At 62.8% G+C, this 20,843-nt stretch overlaps 1 protein-coding gene across 10 annotated transcripts in view; it reads left to right on the top strand.

Moving 5' to 3' along the window:
* Positions 1-4,751: 4,751 nt before the first annotated feature.
* CTNND1 (catenin delta 1) overlaps positions 4,752-20,843 on the top strand; it is a 33,965-nt gene continuing 17,873 nt past the window's right edge. For 3 of the 10 annotated variants that reach the window (XM_054197655.1, XM_054197657.1, XM_054197656.1), the window contains exon 1: positions 16,350-16,453. The gene's annotated coding sequence lies outside the window, so the exon portion shown is untranslated. Of the gene's footprint in view, positions 4,819-4,985; positions 5,005-7,824; positions 7,949-16,348; positions 16,454-20,843 lie in introns of those variants that run through there. The other 7 variants (XM_054197658.1, XM_054197662.1, XM_054197661.1 and 4 more) reach the window with 7 other exon arrangements.

Raw genomic sequence — 20,843 nt, 5'->3', positions numbered from 1 at the left:
CCCGCGCCTCGCCCCGCCCAGCGGCAGCCCCGCCATTGGCCCATCCTGCCGGTCAATCTCACCAGCCAGCCAATGGAGACGCGGCAGCGGCTGTGGCGGGAAGGACGCGAGGGCGGGGCGCGGGCTGAGAGGGGCTCGGACGCCATGACAGGGCGGTGGCGGGGGGGGGCCGGGGCTGCGGGGGCGGGCGCGGGGTCGGGGGAGTGCCCATTGCAGGCCTCCGCCGACATGGCCACCCCGCTGTGACCCTGGCCGTTTCCCTTGGCCTTCCTCTGGCGGTGATGCCGACAGCAGGAGTCTGAAGGCAAGTGCTGGTGTTCTGTCGCTAAGTGGTGTCCTACGTGGTTCTGCTCAACACAGCCCCTGGGCCTCGGAGTGTGGAAGGCGGCAGGCAGCAAGACCGAGCCCCTGTGCCCACAGGGGTGCAGGGAGGTGAGGAGGGGACGGCCGCCCTGCCCCGGCCTTTGCCCCGCTCCCACAGGGCATGGACAGGCCGTAATCTGAGGAACGAGCTCTGTGCCACTCCTGGTCACCGTCCCTATGGCACTGAAGCACACAAAAATAACTGGGGAGCATGCTGTCTGCCAAGCAGCGCTTCTTGGCAGGATGGCACTGGAGTTCATTAGTACAGAGCCCTGTGCTGGGCCTTGTTTTGGATTTTCAAAATCTACTGTGGCCTTGTGTGTGAGAAATGGTGTTTTCGTGGCTCGCTGACGCCTCTCTTGGGAGGCGCGGGTGACACAGACAGCGGGCAGAAAGGGGAAGATTGATGGTGGGTATTTTGGAAGCCATCCTTCATGCAAACGATGCTGCCTACTTAGTCTGAAAGTATTTTGTCATTTTATAAAGCATCCATTGTAAAAACATCTGCGTCAGTCACTCCACACACACGAACAACAATTATAATAATCCCAGCCCGATTGCCCGGAGATATTAGCCGTTCTTACAAACATCCAAAGTGGGTGGAAATTTCAAGAGCTGCAGAAGAATAGGAGTCTAAATGACGCCGTAGATTTTAAACCTACAAAGTTTTCAAATGCAGTATCATCCCCTGCTATTTTCTGTGGCTTTGCAGATGGATTTTCATCTGGTTTGACATGTGAGGGTGTTGGGGTTTTTTTTTTCTACATTTTTGCTGCATGCAAGACACAAACCAAGGAAGAAAGTGCCTGATGATGGGCCCAGGCCAGCGGCCGCTAAGGTTAGTGGCAGTCTTTCCACTGACCTCGGGTGGCTTGCAGCCCAACCGTAAATACTGAGGGATACAGCAAAACACGTAATTTTGTATCAAAGTGCTATCATATGCTCTTAAAAATAGAAGAAAAATAGAGATGTTTCCTCCCCCTCCCCTTGCAATCTTTTGGAATTACAGTGGTCAGAGCTGTCACTTGGAAGGCTTGAATTCACTGGGAGCAGATGGATCCGGACCCTGACAGAGGGCCCTGCCTGATGATTTCAGAGCCTAACTGCTGCTGCCTTGTGCTTTTAAACCCATCCCCAGCCTGGTGATCTGCCTGCGGCTCCCCGTCGGCCCCTAGTCCCATCCCTGGAACTCTCCCCATGGGACACACTGTCAGAGAACGCCTCCGCAACCCTAGAGAAGGGACGTAGCTGGTCCCAGGACATGGCGAGCTGCCTGTGCTTCCCCACCGCGGTGTAATGTTTTGTGTTGTGCCCCAACCATGCTGAGATGGCAGAGGGGGGTTTACTGAGTGGGGATCAGAAGCAAAGCTGAGAGGAAAACCCCCTCCTCTCCATCTGAGGCTGGGGCACCAGTGGAAGCTCTGACAGGGAGCCTGCAAGTGGGGGGACATCAGCAGTGGACACCACTTTCCAGCTGGGTGAGCTGAGTGAGGCAGAGACCTCAAGGGAGAGATGCAGAGCCTGGATGAAGCAAAATTACGAAATCCCAAGGCGCTGGTATCGAAGGACTTCCTCTCGCCATCAGCAGGTGAGGCAACATCCCAAGTACTGGAGAAGCCCTAATCTTTGGTGCTGGCTCGGGGACAGGGCTCGGTCCTCTCATACAGGCTCAGCCAGTGCCTGTACGGCCCTGCTGCGACAGGAGACGGAAAGGCTGCCCTGGCCTTGCCTGCTTCCCCAAGGGCACCATTTGTCAGGAAAGGAGAAATGCGCGGCGTCTTCTCTCCTCCCTTTCATGTGGCTCGAGAAATCACCTCCAGGCTGGGAGCAGAGGCCGAGGCGTTCGGCTGGTCACCTTGCCCCGGCTGTGGAGGAACGAGCTGCGTTTGCTTGTCCACCCCAGCAATGGCCAAGGCATGGCTAGGCTCTTCCCTCCCCTTCACATCCCCATGTGTCCTTCTTCTCACTCCCGAGGCCATCCCAGAGGCAGGGGTAATAAAAGGGTGAGTGACCCGTGTCTGTCCCTGTCCTGGGACACACCCGGGGCCACTGGCGGCTCCTCTGTCCATGGGAGAAGCTGGTAGCTGTGTCCAGGACGAGGGGTGAACACCCACCCTGGTGTTCACAGGGGTTTTGGGGGCCCCATGGGCTCCTGAGCTGACAGATGACAGGAGGGACAAAGTCCCTCAGCTCCAGAGGCATTATTTAGGCTCATGCTGTGCAAAACAGCTCCCATGCCTCCTCCTGTGAAAGGTCTGAGTCCCCCGTTGCCACACGAGCCTCCCCAACCTACACAAAGTGTTTTTCAGGTGGAACGTGGCATAGATGCTCCTCTGCCTCGTGGTCCACCGTGGACAATGGGATCCCGATGTCCTGCAGAGGCGACCCTACAGCCTGGACCAGAGCCACCCCGTGGGCAGCCCAGCGTGTCCCTGACAGTGAGTGGGACCAGCGGCAGCCATGGGAAGGGTGGCAGTTACATTTCCTGCGAGGGCCTGGGGGTGGTGGGGCAGCTGGGGGTCTGCAACCACGATGGTCTGCCTCTGAGCACTCCCGAGGGCGCTCCGTCCTGGCAGGCTCACAGAGCCACTGTCGGGCAGCGACACACGACCCTGGCCCAGCGCAGGCCCTTTGCTTCGAGGCGGTTTTGGCGCTTCGCAGAGGTGACAGCACTAATCCCCGTCATGCAGAGCCTGCTCCTCCACTGCACCCCCCAGCAGCTGCGGTGCTGCCTCTCCCTCCTCACCAATAGCCTTGTCTGCCCTTAAAATTTACTGGTACATGATCTAGCAATACCAGAAAACACTCCCATTGTAGATACACAAAAGAGGCCTTTTATGAGCGTAACTTTTACTAGTACCCAGAGCCCAATAATCTAAACTGAAAAAAGCACCGACACCCTTTTGCCCCATTGACCCTTCTCTTTAAACATGGACATCTGTATTTACTGCCAGAATTTGCTGGCTAAAAATAACCAACTGTAGCTCTTGCCACCGCACCAGCAAAACATATAAGACTGTGAATCTTTCTGTGCACCTTCAGGTGTGCAGGAGCTGTTCCCTCAGGCACTGCCCTTGCTGTGCTGGGACGGGGCTCAAGCGCCCGTCCTTGGTGGGCAGCTGGGCACAGCCCGGGGTGACTCAGGGGATGCGGAACGTCAGTCGGGGTTTATCTCCTGGTGGGATTCACTGGGGAGGGGAAGGGAAGGAAGCTTAGTCTGGAGGTAGCCTAAGCCTGCACTGGTTATCCAGGCTCCTCTGCAGTTGGTAGGAAGAGAGGCCTCCCCACAGGACAAATGTCTTCCCAGTGTCTCCCCAGCCCTCAAATCAGGTTCTGAGCCGGTTTCTTTAAGAGGAAGGAAATTCTCATCTGTGGTCTCACTTACAGCCACGATTGTTTCCCAGCAATGTCCCCTTTTGCTTTTGTCGCTGCACTGCAGTGCAGGAGCTGCCTGTTTCCCTGTTCTTGTCAAGTACCTCATACTTTGCTGCAGCTGCCGCAGAAGGGAAGGATGAGGGCAGGGTCCGTGGCCGGGAGAAGGATGGAGGTGGAGAGAGGAAGAAGATGACGCTGTAAGTAGTGATAGATCATTGCAGGGCTGGGAGGGAAGGAGATTTCTGTACACGCTTCAGTCATTTGCACATTTGAGCAAAAGTTGTAACAGGAATTAGACAGTCCAAGAGTGCGATGGGATGGAGCCAGGTCAGACACCAAAGGTGAAAGCGGGACAGTTTGCAGGCATGGGAGAGCCCAGGCACAGCAGGAGGCAGGCAGGAGGCAGGTTCCTCGCTTTCCTCTGACCCGGTACCATGCTGAGCATGCGGAGCTGCCAGACATTGTGCCGGGAAGGTGTCAGGGTGGACTGTGCACTTGCTTTATTGCCTGGCATCTTCGAATTCGGGCTGAAAAGCTCCATCAGCCCCAGCTTCTCTCCTCCCCTTTAATGCTAGCGTCCAACGGATGAGTCATTTCACCCCCATGGTGCCACACTTCCCCTCGTGCTGGGGGAAGACAGCAACCTGTCGGGATTCCCATAGGAAAGGGGCTGCGGAAGCGCCTTGTTATCCTGATTTAGAACAATGCAGGCCATCTCTCTGAACTGCCTGCATGGGGCCTGGAGGCAGCAGCCTCCCCTTCCTCCTGCCCCCGCCACCGAGGAGCACTGGTCTGTCTTGTAAACAAGTCGTCGTGCTCTGTTCCGGTGGTAACTGCATTTTCTGGGCGTCTCATCTGGATAAGGCATCAGCAGCGCTGAAGGATGAAAGGGGATGTGCAAGATGTTATTACACGTAATTGCTGTAAAAGGGCAAATTTCCCCATGCCAGTAACACATCTCTTCCTCCCAGGAAGCAGTGGGATGGACTCCTCCGCCACAGTAGTTATATTCAAACAAGAGCGTGACCTGTTGCGAGGGGAGCCGTGGCCAGAGGATCGGGGTTCAGCCTGTCTTCAAATGTAAGCGTGCGTTACCGGGTGTTCTGGCACAGTTACTGGGTGTACCGGCACATGGCTGAATCCGGAGCCTGCACTGACGATGCACTGGCAGACCCTGTCCAGCTCCATCCCGCAGCCCTGGGGACAGGAGGCACTTGCCCGGCTTCAAAGGGATCTGACTCCAGCTCCAGCTTGGAGCCAGCAGAGGTGTGTTCCCAACAGTGTGTTTAATCTGTGAGGAAACTAAAGACTTTAAAGGCTGTTAAATTTCTGGGATGATTGCAATAGCAACAGTGCGTCCGCATAGCAGGCACAGCAGAAGGCTGCCCTGGGCTTCCTGCGCCGGTGGCCACTTACCTGTTGTCTGTGTCAGGGGCAGCCATCTGCTGTGCTCCATTCCCGGCCACGCGCAGGGCCATGCCGCCTGTGTCCGACGGGGTTTTACACGCAGGGGAAGCCTCAGCACAGTCTGCGCGCCCTGTTCTTGGCCGCCCACCTTCCCCAAGGTGGGGCAGGGGGACCGGAGTATTTGGGGGGTGATGGGGAGGGTAAGGAGGCCATGCTCGGAATCCATGTGTGGGCTGAAGTAGTTTGTGAGCTGATGTGGAACAGCTCGATCTGGTGATTCCCCCACACCAGTGCCTGTTTCCTGCTGGTTTCAGCCCTGCTTTGCCGAGGGCCCAGGTTTTGTGCGATCGTGCTGGGCCCACCCATGTCCCACCGACAGCCTGGTGTCCAAACAGCCCGCGCAGGGGCCTGCAAGGGCGTCTGGTGGCAACCGGTGCTGGGATGGAGGAGTAGGGTGTCCCTGATGGATTTTCCCTGAGGGAGAGGTGTCATAAGTCCCTGGGACGGGCAGGCGAGGACTCTCCTTCCCAGAAGGAATTGCAAGAGCACCTCTTCTCCCTCCTTATCCCCAGGACTCGGGGGACGCACCCACCTCCCTCCTTGTGTGGGTGAAGAGGAGGGGACGCAGCCGAGGATTATTTGCGATCTGGGAGCAGCTCTCACACAAGGCACAGGGCCGAGAGGGGCCCGGCTCGCTCATTTTGGGTGACAACAAGGGTGAAGGGGTGCGGGGAGAAGGTCTCAGCCCTGTGGGGGGCAGAGGCCAGCTCTCCCCGCTCTTTACAGCCAGCAGGTTGGGTGATCTATTTTACCAGTCAAACATCACAGAGGGTTTGGGGGTCCCACGCCCCGACAGTCTCCTTAAATGTGCCTTTCACATGCACCGAATCCCATTTCTCCTTATTGCACCCTTTTGCGCCACCCTCAGCAAACCCCACCCCGGCTGGGGGATTACCTTCTTCAAACACTCACAGGCTGCTATCACATCGCTCCCGCCTCCTCCTCACCTCGCCAAGCAATGCATGTTTACCCCAAGAATCACCTGTCCCCACCCAAAACCTCCCTGAACTCTTTCCCTATTGTCATTATCTTACTAATGGTTTGGCAATCAGGAGCGGGCAGGATCCTCCCCGGTGCCTGGATCACGCAGCCCAGGGGACGAGGCAGAAAGGTGTCATCTTTGGGGGACCCACATCCGCACCTCACCGAGCGTGGGACGGGGCAGGCTCTGCGTCACGCCCTTGCCCCCCTGGGGCAGGGGGATCCTCCAGCACTGAGGTTCGGCTGCCAGAGTGCTCATGGCAGCCTCCCCCCGAGCTCGGCTCCCACCCCATGCCGTGGAGCAGCAGCGGCTGGGACATGATGCTGCTCCTTTGCAGAGTGCTGCTCATTCTGGAGTTACATTCCTCTGGCTGGATTAGTTGCAATTATTAAACCTCCCGTTTAAATTTCCCATCTGTATAGTTTTCTGCACCTCCCCAGGTCCCCTTCTACTGTTTCTCCGTGCCGGGGAAACAGCGGGGACGGCAGCACCGTTCGCTTTGTGCTGTGGAAGTTGTGCACAGCACGATGCTGTGACGGGCTGTGTTGGCGAAAGGCACCATTCATGCCACGCTGAGCCCCCGCACCTTCCCCACCACAGCCCCCACCACGCCTTCCCCACCGCCCCCCCTGGCTCGTCTTATCCGTGCCTCCACGCCACTCATCCCAGACCTTCCCTGTTCACTGCCCACGCGGCCTTGGCCACACAAGGGGCTTCCCAAAACGGGCCACGCTCCCTTCAGTGGGGCTGTCAGGTCCCCCCACTAGACCGACTGGCAGCATGCTTGTCCCCAGCCACCAGCTGTGTCCCTCCACCCGCGGCCTCGGGTGAAGGAGCCCATGGGACAGGATCCTGCTGGGCTGAGCTCCTGGATTGGGGGCTCACGGTGCTCCCCCAGGCTGAGTGCTGGTCAGGCCCCAGCCAGCACCAGCTCCCTGGAGCCAGAGGGGTGAGGGTGGCCCCTGGGGGCGTCTTCAGCCTGACTCCCACCGCATCCTACTTCTGGGCAAATTCCACCCTGGATGGGGTCACTCATCTCCCCCTGCTCCGGCGGGACAGGCTGGGAGGGGGCTCTGTGCTGGGGGGGGCTGGACTGTCCCCGAGGAGCACATCATCCCCCGGACAGCTCCACTCCCCGGAGGGGGGTCCCGCCGAGGGTGGACCCCCGCCTGGGGGACACGCACCCCCTGGGGCAGGTCCCACGGGGGACAGACCCCACGGGGACGGACCCCACCGGGACAGACCTCACGGGGGACAGATTCCACGAGGACGGACCCCAAGCGGGACAGACCCCACGGGGGGACAAACTTCACCGGGACTGACCCCACCGGGACCGACTCTCTCTGCTGTGCCCCGCCCCGCCCCGGTCCGGTCCCGTCCCGTCCCGTCCCGCCCCCCGGTGCCCATTGGCGCGCCGCTCTGCGCCCGCCATTGGCGCAGGCCGCGCTGACGCCAGTGGGCGGAACCCGGCCCCGCCTCGCCCCGCCCCCCGCCCCGCCGGAGCAACTTCCATTTTAGGTGCGGGAGCGCGCGGGGCGCACGGCGCGGCCCGAGCGACCGCGGACTCTCCGGCCGCCCGCCCGACCGGTACCACCGCCCGTCCGGCCCCCGGCACCGCTCGCCCCGCGCCGCCGCACGCACTCCCCGCCCCGCCTCGCCTCGCCGCCGCGGAGGGTCACCGCGGAGCGGGCCGGGCGGCCGCGCCGCCACCGCGGGGCGGGACCGCCCCCCCCACGCCCGCCGCCGAGGAGCCCGGCCACGGTGAGTCCCGCGCTTGGCGTCCTCGCCGCCGCCCGCCCGGGGGAGGGAAGGGGAGGGGGGGGGCATGCAGCTGGTGCGGGCCGGCGCCTGCCGGGCGCCGCACGCCCCCGCGGCGGGAGGGGGCGGCCCGGCCCTCGCCCTCCCCGCGGCCCTCCGCCGGGGCCGGCGCCCGACCGCGCTCTCCGGTCGGTGCCGGGCCCCCGGACGCCGGTCGGTGCCCGGGAGGCCGGTGCCAGGCGGAGCCGCGCCCCGCGGGACGGGCCGGGGTGACGGGGCCCGGCGCTGGCGGGGCTCGGCCCGCGGGGAGCGACACAAAGGCGGCCGGGCGGCCGTCCCGCTCCCTCCCCCCGGTGCCGGCCCGCCGCCGCTCGCCCTGCCCCGAACAAAGGCCGCCCGTGTGCCAGCTCCCCGCGGCCGGCACCGGCGGGGCCCCCCCCGCGCCCCTCCTTGCCGCGGGGCGGGGGCGGGCTCGGTCCCTGCCGGGGCTCGGCTCCGGCTCTGGCCACTACCTCAGCTATGGGGCGGCCCGGGGAGCCCAGTCCCGGCCGCCCGGGCTCGCCCCTGCCCGGCTGAGGACGGGCTCGTCCCCGGTGTCCTACCCGCCTTTGTTCTGTCGGGGCCGGCGTGCCCGGGGGGGTCCGGCGCGGGGGCGGCGGGACCCGAGCCCAGGAGCGCCCGGCCGCAGCTCGGGGCTGACACCGCGGCGCTGGGGGGAGGCCGATTCCGGGGCGCGGGGCTCGGCCGCCCTCGGCTCCCCCCGACCCCGCTGTCATCGCGCCCCCCCCGCTGCCCAGCGCCCTTTGTGCCGGCGGTCGGTGACCTGCGGCGGGGCCTTCCGTGGCCTGGGCGCTGCCCAGCCTCCGCCCGGCCCCGCCGAGGCGAGGCGCCGCTTGGGGCAAATGCGTGGAACTTTAGGTGCCTCTCTGTCGTGGGGGCTTCTGGCGTCCGTGGGGCTCAGGTGGGCTCGCCCCCGGGAGAAGGGACGTGGTCTTGGAGTGGGGGAGCCTGGACAACAAAGCTTCCTCCCATTGTTAGAAAGGGGGGGGAGCCTCTTGGAGGCCCGGTGCCCAGGCTCGTCCATGGACTGGTGGGGGTGATGGGGCGTTTTCTGTGGGGCCTGGGCTGCCCCTGCCCCAGTGGGGGGCCAGTGGCAGGGCTGGGGGCTTCAGTCCCGGGGCCGTGGCACCCAGCCCTGTGCAGGCTCCTGTCTGGCTGGGGGGAGCGTCTGGGCACGTGTGGGGCTGCCTGGGCATGTGGAGTGTCATGGTGGGGTCTAACAGCTGCCCGCAGTCCCACCCCGTGTCCCTCCTGCACCCCGCAGATGCTTTGGGACTTGGCCACCCTCTCCTCGGCGTGGAGCTCGGAACAGGCTTGTTCCCGGCTTTGCGGGGAGCAGGGAGAACTTGGCACCCCCAGCACCCAGGCGCACTGGGAACCCCACAGGAGCGGTCACAGCCTGTGTTTGAAGCTCCCATTTGTGTGCCTCGCTCTTCCTTCTCCCAGAAGCTCTGATGGATGTGGCGAGGTGGGGGTGAGTGGCTGGCCGGTGGCTTGCAGACTCTGGAGCCCACAGCACGTGCTCCTGTGTGTGACGGGTCAGCAGAGCCCACTGGGGCTCCCAACGGAGAGCAGGCAGTGTCCCCCAAAACCCTGTGCTGCAAAGGGCCCGAGCAGGGGAAGTGTTGGTCTCCCCACGGTTGCCTTGCCTGCTTATCCTGCTGCCAGGGCTTTCTTGAGGCAGGTTCTCTTACCTGTCAGTGTTTACTTGTGCGCTTTAAATTAAAAAGGCAGTTTTTAAGAAGCTAGTCTCCTTCCACTTGACTGAACTTGGCCGGGGCTCTGTTGCATGCAAACGACTGTCCTTCACGATGTGCAGCATTTGCTGGAATCTTGTGCGGAGCCTTCCTGGAAGGGGTGGGAGGATGAAAGCGCTCGCGTAGTGGAGCAGAGGGGTGAGCCTCCTCCTTTCCGACTCGGAGGTCAGGCCCCGATCTCTGTGGCTGAGGAGCCCTCGAGGCCATCACTTCCCTGAAGATGGGCTGGGAGTCAGATGGTGAAGCCCGGACCCTCCAGCCGGCATCTCTGTCCCGGGGTTGCCTCTCATCTCTTCCCTCCTCCAGCCTCTGGCGTGGAGATAAGACCTTGGTCCATTATATCTGCGCTGGGGTGGCTTTAGGACACCCAGAAAATAATAGCGTAGCTTGGACCATGCCTGGAAGGCTGTTGACTTCTCAAAATAGCTTACCAGTGTCTGTGACCTTAGGGGAGAGTGCTGGTTAAGTCTCTCAGTTTCTCTTCCCAACAACCCCTCGTAAATGTCTCTCATTTACTGCTGGCAAGGACGGAGCCCTTTCCCAAGACTGTGGTGGTGCTGTCTCCGGGGAAGTGCAGAGTTCTCCTCCTGGCTCCACAAACCCCGCTCTCTGCAGTGTGGTGGCTTTCCTCCGTCCCTGCCTCGCTGACAGCGAGGAGCAGAACCGTGGGGCTGGTGCGGGTCCATAAAAGGCAGCAGGTGTTGCTTGGATGCGATGACAAAACCCAAACCTGTTGGGTGATTCAGGCAGCTCCTCGCTGTGACACAGGGCTTGGCGGCGGAGGAGGTTGTCCTCTGGCACAGAGTGCAGGAATGCATCTCGGCGCGAGGCTGTTGGAAAGGGGCTGGATTTATGGGCTCTCGACCAAAGTCCTCGAGTTCCCCAAGGTGGCCACAGCCTTCTCTTTGCTTCCTACCATCCGAGGAGGCTGTTTGGGGGGCGGCAAACTGTTTCTTAGAGCCAGTTCTTGTGCTGGAAGCTCCCAGCAGCAGGCCAATGACTCTGTCCGGCTCCTGCCTGTCTTGTGCTTGTTGCTAATCTGCCTTCCTTCCCTCCCGGGACGGCTGTGGGTGTTGCGCTGCCTGCTGCTGGTTCAGCTGTCCCTGTGCTCACCCTGCCCGGTGACTGCTGTGCATGGGGGCTGACCGGTCAAGTAATTTGCTCTGTCATGTTCCCTGGTGACCACAGCCTTTGGGGTGGTGGCGGGTGCCCTGTGGTCCTCCCGCAGTCCTGCTCCGTGGGGAGGAAGCAAGAGTTTTCCCTGCGAGGGGAACTGTGACAACAGCGCAGAGGGTGAGATGAGGTGGCTGCTGGGCGCGGGGGCAAAGCGGTGACTAAGGAGCACAAGCTGCCAGGCACGGTGCCAGGATGGGTGAACCCTTAACCCGGGTGCCCATCACCGCTGCTTCCCTCTGCTTGTTCCAGCCCGGGGCAGCTGTGGGTGGGAGGTGGGCAGTGGGGATGGGGTGGGAGTGAACAGTCTCCTCTTCCCTGCAGGCAGCCTCCGCGCCAGCTTCCTCTGCCCCCGGGGAGGTGAGCTTCCTGCAAGGGGACAGTGATGGGGAGCAGCGGATGCCCAGGAGCTTGTCCCTGTGTCCGCAGCCTTGTGCTGCAGGTCCACGGGGACTTTGCGCTGCAGAGCTCTTACCCCCAGTAAAAATGCTTGTGCCCGTGTGGGCCTGGGGACCTGACCCAGGCTGAGCTAACCCCGTAAGGTTAACTTTAACAGTTCATTGCCCAGATGTTTGTGCTGATGGGAGAGCAGGGTTTCTCCTGTGGAACCACAGCCCTGGCCTGTGTGGCAGAAGGCGGGGTGGCCCTGAGATGGTCGGGGTGCTGCTGGGATGTCGGAAGGCGCACATGTAATCTTTCAGAGTTGGAAGGGACCTCTAGAGATCATCTAGATCACAGGCGTGCTGTCTAGCCACGGTGCTTCACAAAACTGTCCTGGTGGGGTGCTGGACCAGGCCACTGGTGGTTGGGTTTCCAGCGCAAGCGGGGAAGGGTCTGGGCAAGCAGGGTTGGGGTGTGAGCCCTGGGAGTAACTCTCCTACGGCCTGGACAGGGTGTTGGTGCCATACTGGGAGCACTTCTTAAACATCCGAGGCTGGTAAGAGGGCATCCCCTTCGGGACGGCCCTGGGTGGGCTGGCTTCGGTGGCAGCAGCGTGCGAGGGCAGGAGCTGCTATTGTGCCTCTGTCCTGGCCCCGACGGCTACCGTTCCTCTGGGCGTTGGCCCCATTTATAGCGAATGCTGCTCAAAGTTCATCAGCTTCCTGCTGCCGGCCCCTCCGGGGCGTCGGGAAGTGGCATGGGCCCTACCTGCCTCGGCCATACCTGCCTCGGACGCTTCCCCGGCGCTGGCACCACGCCAGGGTGGAAGCAGCCGGGACACGGTGGAGGGAGCTGGCAGCAAGGGGAGTTGCCCTCCCCTCTCACCTCATGAGCTGGCTCCTCCTGGGCAGGAGAGCGGCTACCTGGGGCGAGGGGAGTGGGCTCCCTCCCAGGGGTGAGGTGGCTCAGTGTGGCAGTCGGGTAACCCCAGAGTACATGAATATGGAGAACCGATTCCCACCCCGGCCAGGAGGAGGAAGACGTCTCGCTGTCCTCAGCTGACATGTTTTCCTCTCACCCCCATCTCGTGTGGCACTCGGGCTGGTCTTTTCTGAGAAGAGCTCCCAGATCTCTTGGCTGGTTCCCTGCGGGGGCTCCCGGCTCCTCTCGCGCCCCACAGGAGAGGGGCGATGGTGGTGCGGGGCAGCCCGCGTGCGTGGGCGGCTGCCGGGGGTGGCAGGGAGGGAGTGTGTGGAACTGCAAAGACGAGTTTTTCCGACCTGGAAGGGTGGGTCACCGGTCGTGTTTGCATGCCGCTGGCAGGCCCCTTGCCCAGTGGAGTAACACATTCTTGCGAGCGTGTTGGTGCACGCAGCGCTGCCTGCCGAGCCTGGCGCGGGCGGCGGGCTTGCTCCGGGGGGATGTCATCCCGCGTGGTGCGAACCGGGGTCTGCTGGGGGAGGAGGGGGACAGCCTGGGGGTGCCTCTGGGAGAAGTCCTCTCTGATGTGGGCAGTCTGCCTGCTCCAGGCCGACTTTGTAGCCCTCCTTCCTCTCTGTTTCTATTTTTTTTTTCCCCTTCTGCTTTTACCTGCAGGAGGGAGCTCCCAGGGCCCTGCAGCTCCACTCTGGAGCACACCAGTGTCGCAAACGGGGAAACGTCCTCTCCCTTGATCTCTGCTCGGTGTCTGTCTCCAGCAGCTGGCTTGGGTGGAAAACCACTTCCCTCGGTAGCGAGAGGAGCCGCCCCGGGCAGGGCGGGTGGATGGGCCTAGGGAGCCAAGCTGCTGCGGCAGTCTTATGCTGTGAGGGGAGCTTGTGACTCTGGTTCCCAGGAGTGTCCCCGTCCGGACTCAGGGAGCCTTGGGAACGCCACAAAGTGTGGGGTGGCCCTGTCTGTGTGTGCCCGTTGGCTGGTGGGGTGTGTGAGGGGAGGCTGGAGAGCAGCCGTGCGTGCTCGCCTTCAGTCCCGGTGAGCGGGCATCGTGCTGGAGTTACGGTGTTGGTGCCACTGCGGCTCTGCGGGTAACAAGCCCATCTCTAGGGCACAGTGGGCACAGATGTGTCCTCTTGGGGCTGGAAAATGGCATCTTCCACCCTCTGCTTGTAGGATGCTTTCGGCCCTGGGCAGGAATGTGATACCACCATGGACGAGGAGCCCTCCTATGTGTTCCCTGGAGGCAGGACGCTCCCAGCAAGCTGGCTGGGCTCTGGTCTGCTGGGTGGACCATGCTGACTGGGCTGGTGGTGGTGGTGGTGCCCGTGCCTTCTGTTCCCGGCTGGGTTCCAGGGCGTCTGCCTGTGGGCCGGGGCGGCGGGGAGCGGCCCTTGGCAGGACGTCGTGTTTAGAGCTTACGGGAAAGGGAAGTCACGATGTCATCTCCCGTCTGACCAGGAAACACAGGTTTCCTTCCCTTCGGCTCGCATGGGAGCCTGGGAAGCGGCTTCTCAGGGGCGGGTGGGGGGAGCAGTAGCTAGATGTGGCACCAGCAGATGGTTTGGGGTGGGATGACGCCCTGCCATCCCTCTGAGCTCGGCCAGCCTGTGTGTGTACCTTGGTGGGCACTCGGAGCACCACGAGGGCTGTGCCGTGACCCTGCCATGGCCCATCGGCAGGGCAGCAGCCACCACTCCCTGCCCCCAGCCCTGATTCAGTCGCTGGCTCTTGCCTGATGCTTCTCCAGTGGCTTTTCTTCACCCATTCATTACTGCTCTTGGCAGGGCTCTCCAAGTCCTCTCCGAGTGCCGACGCACGCATGCAATTAGCGAGCAGGGCACCTGATGAGGTCATGCCGAATGGCGCTGGGGTTTTCAGCCTGGCCCCTGGGTGCTTCGTGCTGTGACTCAGCCCAGTGTCCGCCCTGGCTGCTCGGGGAGCCCAGGCTGGCTGGGCGAGGCAGGGGACAGGGGTCCCGCTTCTCCTGGGCTGCTGCTGCCCCTGCAAGGGCGGCTTGGCCTGATGTCGGCAATTCCCTCTGTGCCGCTCCTGCACCGAGTGTTGCTTCACTGCTGGCCTGTTTGCTCGGTGCGGGGAGAGGTGTGGGGCTCGTCTGGCAGAGGGAGGGGTGCCCTGTCTGCCGCTGGGGTGACCCTGGCACAGGGAGACACACACACACCCCCCCCGGGGTTGCTGGTGTATGGGGGACCCTGGTCTCCTGCTCCTTTCCATGTTCCTGGTTCCTTGGTGACCTGGGTGCTCTCTGCAGGGAAGGTGGATAATGCCGGCTGGTCCCTGGCCCTGGCGCTCCCCAGGAGAGACCTGTGTGGCTCTGCACTGCTGGTGGTGGGATTCCCACTGCGCTTCCATCCCCTGTGCCCTTCTGCGCCGGTTGGAGCTGAGCAGCCGGGGCCGGGCCCTGGGGACCAGCCTGGCCGCAGGTGTTGGGGGAGGAAATGATCTCAAGTGGCTTCCCTGGAAAGAGGGACAGGGGCTGCAGCGAGGCCACTGCGCTGGGGAAGGGGTAGAAATCCCAGTGTCCCCATGCCGGGCTGGCACCAGGTCGTCCTCCCGCACCGCGTCCTGGGGTTTAATGGAGGGGGACTTTGCTCCCTGGGCACTGCTAGCACAGCCCTTATCTCTGCAGAGCCCGGCTGCTGTTTATTTTTGCTGTGGGAGAGAGGCAGCTGAATGGGAGAGTTCAGCCGGGCGGTGGGTGGGTGGGTGGTGGGGGAGAGACGGGGCGAAGGGCAGGGTCCTGGCGTGGCTGAGCCTGGGGGCAGCACTGACCTTCAGCACAACGCCGGGGGTCCCACCGAGCCCTGGGGACATCTCGTGTCCCCCATTGTAGTGGCTGCCATTCCTCGGGCACAGCAAGGAGATGGTGGCTGCCCTGTGTCCCACCGGCTCTGCCGTGCTCCTGGGGCTGGGGTGGCGGAGCCGGAGCTGGGGGGCTGCTCCCTCCTGCCCGGGCGCTGCCGGGTGAAGCAGGAGCCCGCTGGCCGCCGGAGCGCGGCCGGTCCCGGGAATGCTCTGGCCGCGTTCCCAGAGCGCGGCGCTGGGTGTTTGTTTGCCGCTGCGCCCCTGAGGCCTGGCGCTACTGTGACAGGAAGCGGGAACGCCGGGGGGAGAGCGGCCGGCCGGGATCTGCTGTGAAATCCCTTTGTCCCCGCCGAGCGCTCAGCTGCAAATTCCCACAGAGCAGAGAGAGCCGCCTTTGTGCTGCTGAAGGGCTCCCAACACGCGGATCTCCTGGGGCGGGGGCTGCGAGCCGTGGGGCTGGTGCCCCTCTGTGCCAGGGACCCCCGTCCTGCGGCGGTCCCCCGGGTGGGGGGACCCGTGGGGCCGTTGGGGCGGCTGGGGGCAGCAGGGTGGCCCTGTGGCCGTCCAGCTCGGGGATTGCGAGGGGGCGGTGTCCGCCTGGAGCCCGGCGGCTTGGCCGCCTTCCTGCTGGGAGGGACCCTGTCCTCTCCTCCCCGAGAGTGCCGAGGGAAGCTCAGTCTCCCTTCACTTGCTGTGGTGCCGAGGGAGCGGCCAGCACTTCCCTGCCTGGTGCAGGGGGCCGGCAGCTCCCCCAGCCCGCCGGGGGGGGGTCTCACTCCGTCCCGGACAGGAGGGAAGGAGCCTCCTCCTGCGCCATGTCCTGGCCGTGCTTGGGAGAGGGGCAAGTGGCCCCCTCGCCTGCCCGGGAGGACAGCTGCCCCGCGGCCGGATTGCTGGCATACCAGCACAACAAGCCTTGCTCTCTGCGGCCAACCCCATGCTCCCCCTCTCTCCCGCCGCCCCTGCTCCGCTGCCTCTCCCTCTTTGTCCTGCCAGGGCGGCCAACGGCACCCGTCATGGTGACCTCAGTCGGGCCAGGGACAGACCCCATCCCAGGGGATCGCCTGCTGTGTTTCGCAGCCCCCAGCTGTGTCCGGACCCATCCCTCAGACCCGATGGGTATGGTGCATTCTTGGGCCCCCTGCCCTTGCTGGGGGGGAAGGACACAGCCTGCTTCCTCCCCTCCGGCGGCCCCACCCTGCCCTTATCGCTCCCTCCTTATCGGCCCGGCTGGCTGCTGGCCCGGCTGGCTGCTGGCCCGCTCCCTTATAAGGTGCGGTGCTGCGTCCCTGCCTGCATCTCCGCAGGTGACTCCCTCGGGAGGGAGGCTTTCCTGGCGCAGCGACGTGGCCTTCGTCCCCAGCGCTGGGGGTGGCAGGTGAGGTTGCCCAGTTGGCGGACCTGCTGCTGGTCCGACCAGTTGGGCGCGATGGGTGGAGGCGAGCGGCTCCCTTCCCGCTGACACCCGCGGCGGCTGCTCATGGCGCTTTGCCTGCTCTCGCCGCTGCCTGGGGCTGGGCTCCCACCCCAAAGGTGGGGCTCTGCTGGGGCAGGTAGGCGCCCAAGGCGGTGTCTGACCCGCCTGCGGGAGCAGCCCTTTCCTGGCCGGGGAGGGCCAGCTGGCCACCCACCATCCCGGCCAAAGTACCTTGTGACTGCACTCCGAGACCTGCCTCTGGGGAGAGCCCTTTCCAGTGGGGCCAGGGGCCGAGGGGGCAGCTGAGCACCTTGTTGGGAGATGGGGGACCCTCTCCCCAGTGGTGGGGTCTGGCAGGGCTTGGGCAGAGCGGGCTGGGGAGTGTGAGGAGGGTGGCCTGCACAACCTGGAGCGAGGAGGCAGCTGCCCAGGTAGGCGGGTCCCTCCCTGGTGTGCTGGTCTGTGGTGGGAGCTGGCAGCGCCAGCCGCGGGCATGTCCCTACCTCTGGGGTGGCAGGAGGGAAACAGCCATGGCCAAAACTCTCCATTGCCCACATGGGGACGTGGGAGCTACTGCCCGCCATCAGCCATGCTGCTTCCCCCCGGGGCTGCAGGCTGCTGTGCTCTCCTCAACTGAAAACAGAAGCAGGTGAGACAGGGATGAGCTTGGGCCTGTGGGCGTTCTGCCCGGTGGCCTGCTGGCTTGCTGCGCCTTGGCTAGCATTAGTGCTTGCTGCCTCGGGCAGGCTGAGGTCTAAGGACTGATGCATGAGCCTGGACCCTGTGTGCAGGGGGGTGGAGAGATGCCAAAGATGTTGGCGCATTTGTTTTTCAGCTAATTGAGACTGACCAAAAGCCTGTGGTGAATTAGCAGGGCTGTGAACCTGCGCAGAACAAGCAAGTGTAACGTGCTGCAAGCGCTCGGGACAATTGCAGGCTTGAATTATTGATGTGGGTTCTGTTTTTTTCTAAGTGCATCATGATGGGCAACTGGAACCAGGAGAATTTGTTGCTTCCTCTCTCTCTGGAGGACGGGGGTCTGGTGCTGAGGGCTGTTAATGCTGGCTTTTGCAGGGCGGGCAGCCAGCTGGCTCTCCTCAGAGTCTCTCAAATTGATAGGGCGAGGCGAATTATTTGAGCGATGCTGCTGTTTTTCTTGTCTCTTGGGTGCTGGGGACTGTGTTGGAGCAGGAGTGAGTTCCTCGGGCTCCCCTCAGCCTGGTGTGAGCCCAGAGCTCCTGGTGTCCCTGCAGGGGCTCAGCCAGCCCGGGTGAGCAGTTGGGTCCCTCCTGGCCCTGGCCACGGCTGGTGGGGAGCGGCTGGAGGAGGGGGGCTACGAGGGGTGTCCGCCCGTGGTGACAAACATTGCCACTTGCTTAACAGGTGCCGGGGGTGGGTGGGGGGGCCCAAACAAGCAGCAAAGCTGCGGGGAGGCCATGACTTGTCAGTCAGAGCCGATGTGACACTGTGTCCCCCTCCCCAGTGGCAGAGGGCTGTTGGGAGCGAGCACCTGGAGCATCTCGGCGGGGAGCTGGGGCACGGCTGATGTGGCAGAGGTGGCTTGTAGCTTTGTAGGTGCCTGGGTTGAACTTTGCCCAAAATCCTCCATGCTGAGGCAGTGGCCGTAGCTCCAAGGATCCCAGGACCTTTGTGTGGTAGCTCTCTGGGGACTCAGGGTGCGGACTGGGGCTGGAACAGGTCCTTGGAAAGACCCAGGTGGGGGCTGGGTACTGGAGATCCCCCGTGCTGCAGCAGGTACTGCCTGTCAAACCTCCTGCCCGTGTCTTATCTGCCAGATCTTGTCCGTTCTCCCCGGCCTGTGGTGTACAATTCCCCATCTGCCGGCTTGGTCTGGGCCCCGGGGTTAATCTTTCCGTGGCTGACGGGGAGGCACTCCTGGTGGGGAGCCTTCAAGGCCTGAGCTCCATCCTCCGGCAGAGGAGGGTGCAGGTCAACCCTAGGTGGGCATGGCTGTGGTTTGGCCCTGGAAGTTATTTTTCCAGGCAAAGTGTTTGTTCTGGGGGAAGGCAGTCCTCTCCAGAAGGAGGGGCAAGGGGTTTTGGAAAAATGTGCCATGTCAAAGCTTCCCCCAGAGGAAGAGCTTTGGAGGTCTTGGTCAGGATTTAGGGTGCCTTTCAGGCTACTACCAAGCCTTGAGTCCAGCCAGGAAGGTTATGGTGGGTACCCGTGGAGGGAAGCTCTGTGCATGTACATCGGCTCGTGGCTGTCTCCCTGCCAGGGGGCTCTGAAGGCACCGCACATTGGAGATCTCTGGTGGACCTGCTCTGGCTTCAGGACCTCTGGGCGCTGCACAGGGTTGTGCTGGTGCCAGGAAGACAGGAGATGAGATAAGGCCAGAGGGATTTGTATGTAAAGCTTTCTGGGTAGCTGCATTGGTCCCTGGCAGTCCCCTCTTGCTGATAGCCATCGGGGAAGTCTCTGGTGCTTCTTCTGCCCTGGGGCAGAAGCTGCTCCGGGGTGTGTTTTGTCTTTAGGCTCTTTGTTTTGCCCTGAACCAGCCAGCTGAAATATTTTTGGCTTGCTGGGGTTTTTAAGTAACGGGTGTGTCAGCAAGTGCTTCTCTTATGATGAAAAGGCTTTCATGCAGCCGTCCTCAAAGATGGTCAGGGTCTGGCTTTGGAAAAATGCTCTGTAGTTGTATCTTCAGAGGCTGGGGAGGAGGGGGGGGAATGGGCGCAAAGTGATCCCTGGAATTTCACCCTTGTGGGATCAGGCGCATTTGGCTTCGAGCTGTCACAAGCATCTTGCTGGCTGAGGCTCTCCTCTTCCCTCCCCTCCCAGTGCCGCTTTGAAGGTGACCAGTGCCCAAGCTGTCACTGGGAGGTGGTGAGGGGTTCTGCTGTGCCCAGGAAGCCCCTGTCCCCGCAGTGCCGTTGTGTGAGACATGTCAGGAGGAATTTGGGGCAGATTCTCCACATCTGGGTGGGCGTAGGGCTGAGTGGCTGTTTGGGGTTTGTGTGTTAGCCAGCTGTCAGGCAACGGCTGCGCTCCAGCCCAGGATGGCGCTGGCGTGTGTCTGTGGGGAGAGCTGGGGACAGTGCTTGCTAACCTCCCTGGACTGGCACTGCCGCTCGGTAATTACATCTTTAATCCTGGATCGATGAAGACTAGATGGCTGGAAGGAGAGTGGAGGGAGGTGGTGTGTCCTGGCGGGGGAGGCCGCAGGAGGAGAGCTGGACAAGCCCCTCGGCCGCAGGCACCCTGTTCTGCTGGCACCCCTTGCCCGTGATGGAGCCCTGCTGCGGTTCAGGGCAGGGGTGACAGCCCTGCACACAGGGCGGGCGCCAGGCACTCAAAGAACCCCTGCCCCACTGCTGAACATGGCTGACCTGTGGAGAGACCCTCAGGACCCCACTCTTGAGCATCAGTTGGCTGGTGTTGGGTCTGCAGAGCCGTGGGCTCCACTACAGCCTGGCCGCCCCTCAGCTGTCCCCTCTCCCAGAGGATTTTCTGCCCCAACCTGGTGGCCGTGCGTGTTCCCGCACCCCTCCCACCCGGGCTGGAGGGACGTTTGAGTGCGAGGGGACAAGGAGAGCTGGCGGGCCAGGGACCTGTCCTGTTCCTTCCCCCTGCTGTTGTGTTTACTCCCTGTGGAAGGGACGGGAAGGAAACAGCCTCGCAGCTGCTCTGGCCCCTTATCTGGGGCCCTTAACGGCCCTGCAAGTTTCATTGTTAGCTTCCACATTCTCTGGGCCGTGTTCCCAGGGGATGTGCAGAGATGGGGACGTAGGGCTGGGGAGGCTGCAGGGCCCGCCTGGCAGACGTGGGGCCGGAGGAATCCATGGGGTTGTTGTCTCTCCTCCGTGCCTTCCCGCAGAGGCAAACCCTGCTGGTCTGTGCTTGCTGCTCACTACCGAGGCTCCTCGCAAGCGGGCGAGCCCGTTCACAAGAGCAGGGGCTCAGCTAAATCCCTCCACGAGGCCAGCATGCTGCCTCCATCCTCACGCACCCCAAAAAATGCCTCTTCTGCATAGAGATGGTCAAGGGCAGGCTGGGCAGCCATTAATAGCAGCACACCTACTTGGGTAGGGTCATGCTGTGGAGGGTCCCTTCTCTGCAGGGGGGTGTTCCTCTCTTTAGAAGGGCTTGGTGAAATACCGCTCTGGAAATGAATCGCAACAAGCCAATGGGGCTTGTGGCTGTGGTTTTGGATGCTCCAGTGGTGTGGGGTGTCTGGGTGGTCGGACCATCCCCCTGACCTGCTGGAGAAGTCTGGGATGCGGCAAGGAGGTGCTCCCCTTTCTTGGGGGAGAGGAAGGGGGTCAGTGGTCCAGGCTGCCTCTCCCCAGCACCTGGCTGGCTGCAGCAGCCCCCCTGCAGTGGGACTCCG

Source organism: Rissa tridactyla, chromosome 4 (genome assembly GCF_028500815.1).
Source record: "Rissa tridactyla isolate bRisTri1 chromosome 4, bRisTri1.patW.cur.20221130, whole genome shotgun sequence".
Classification (NCBI taxonomy): domain Eukaryota; kingdom Metazoa; phylum Chordata; class Aves; order Charadriiformes; family Laridae; genus Rissa; species Rissa tridactyla.
This window is presented reverse-complemented; position numbering and strand designations above follow the sequence as displayed.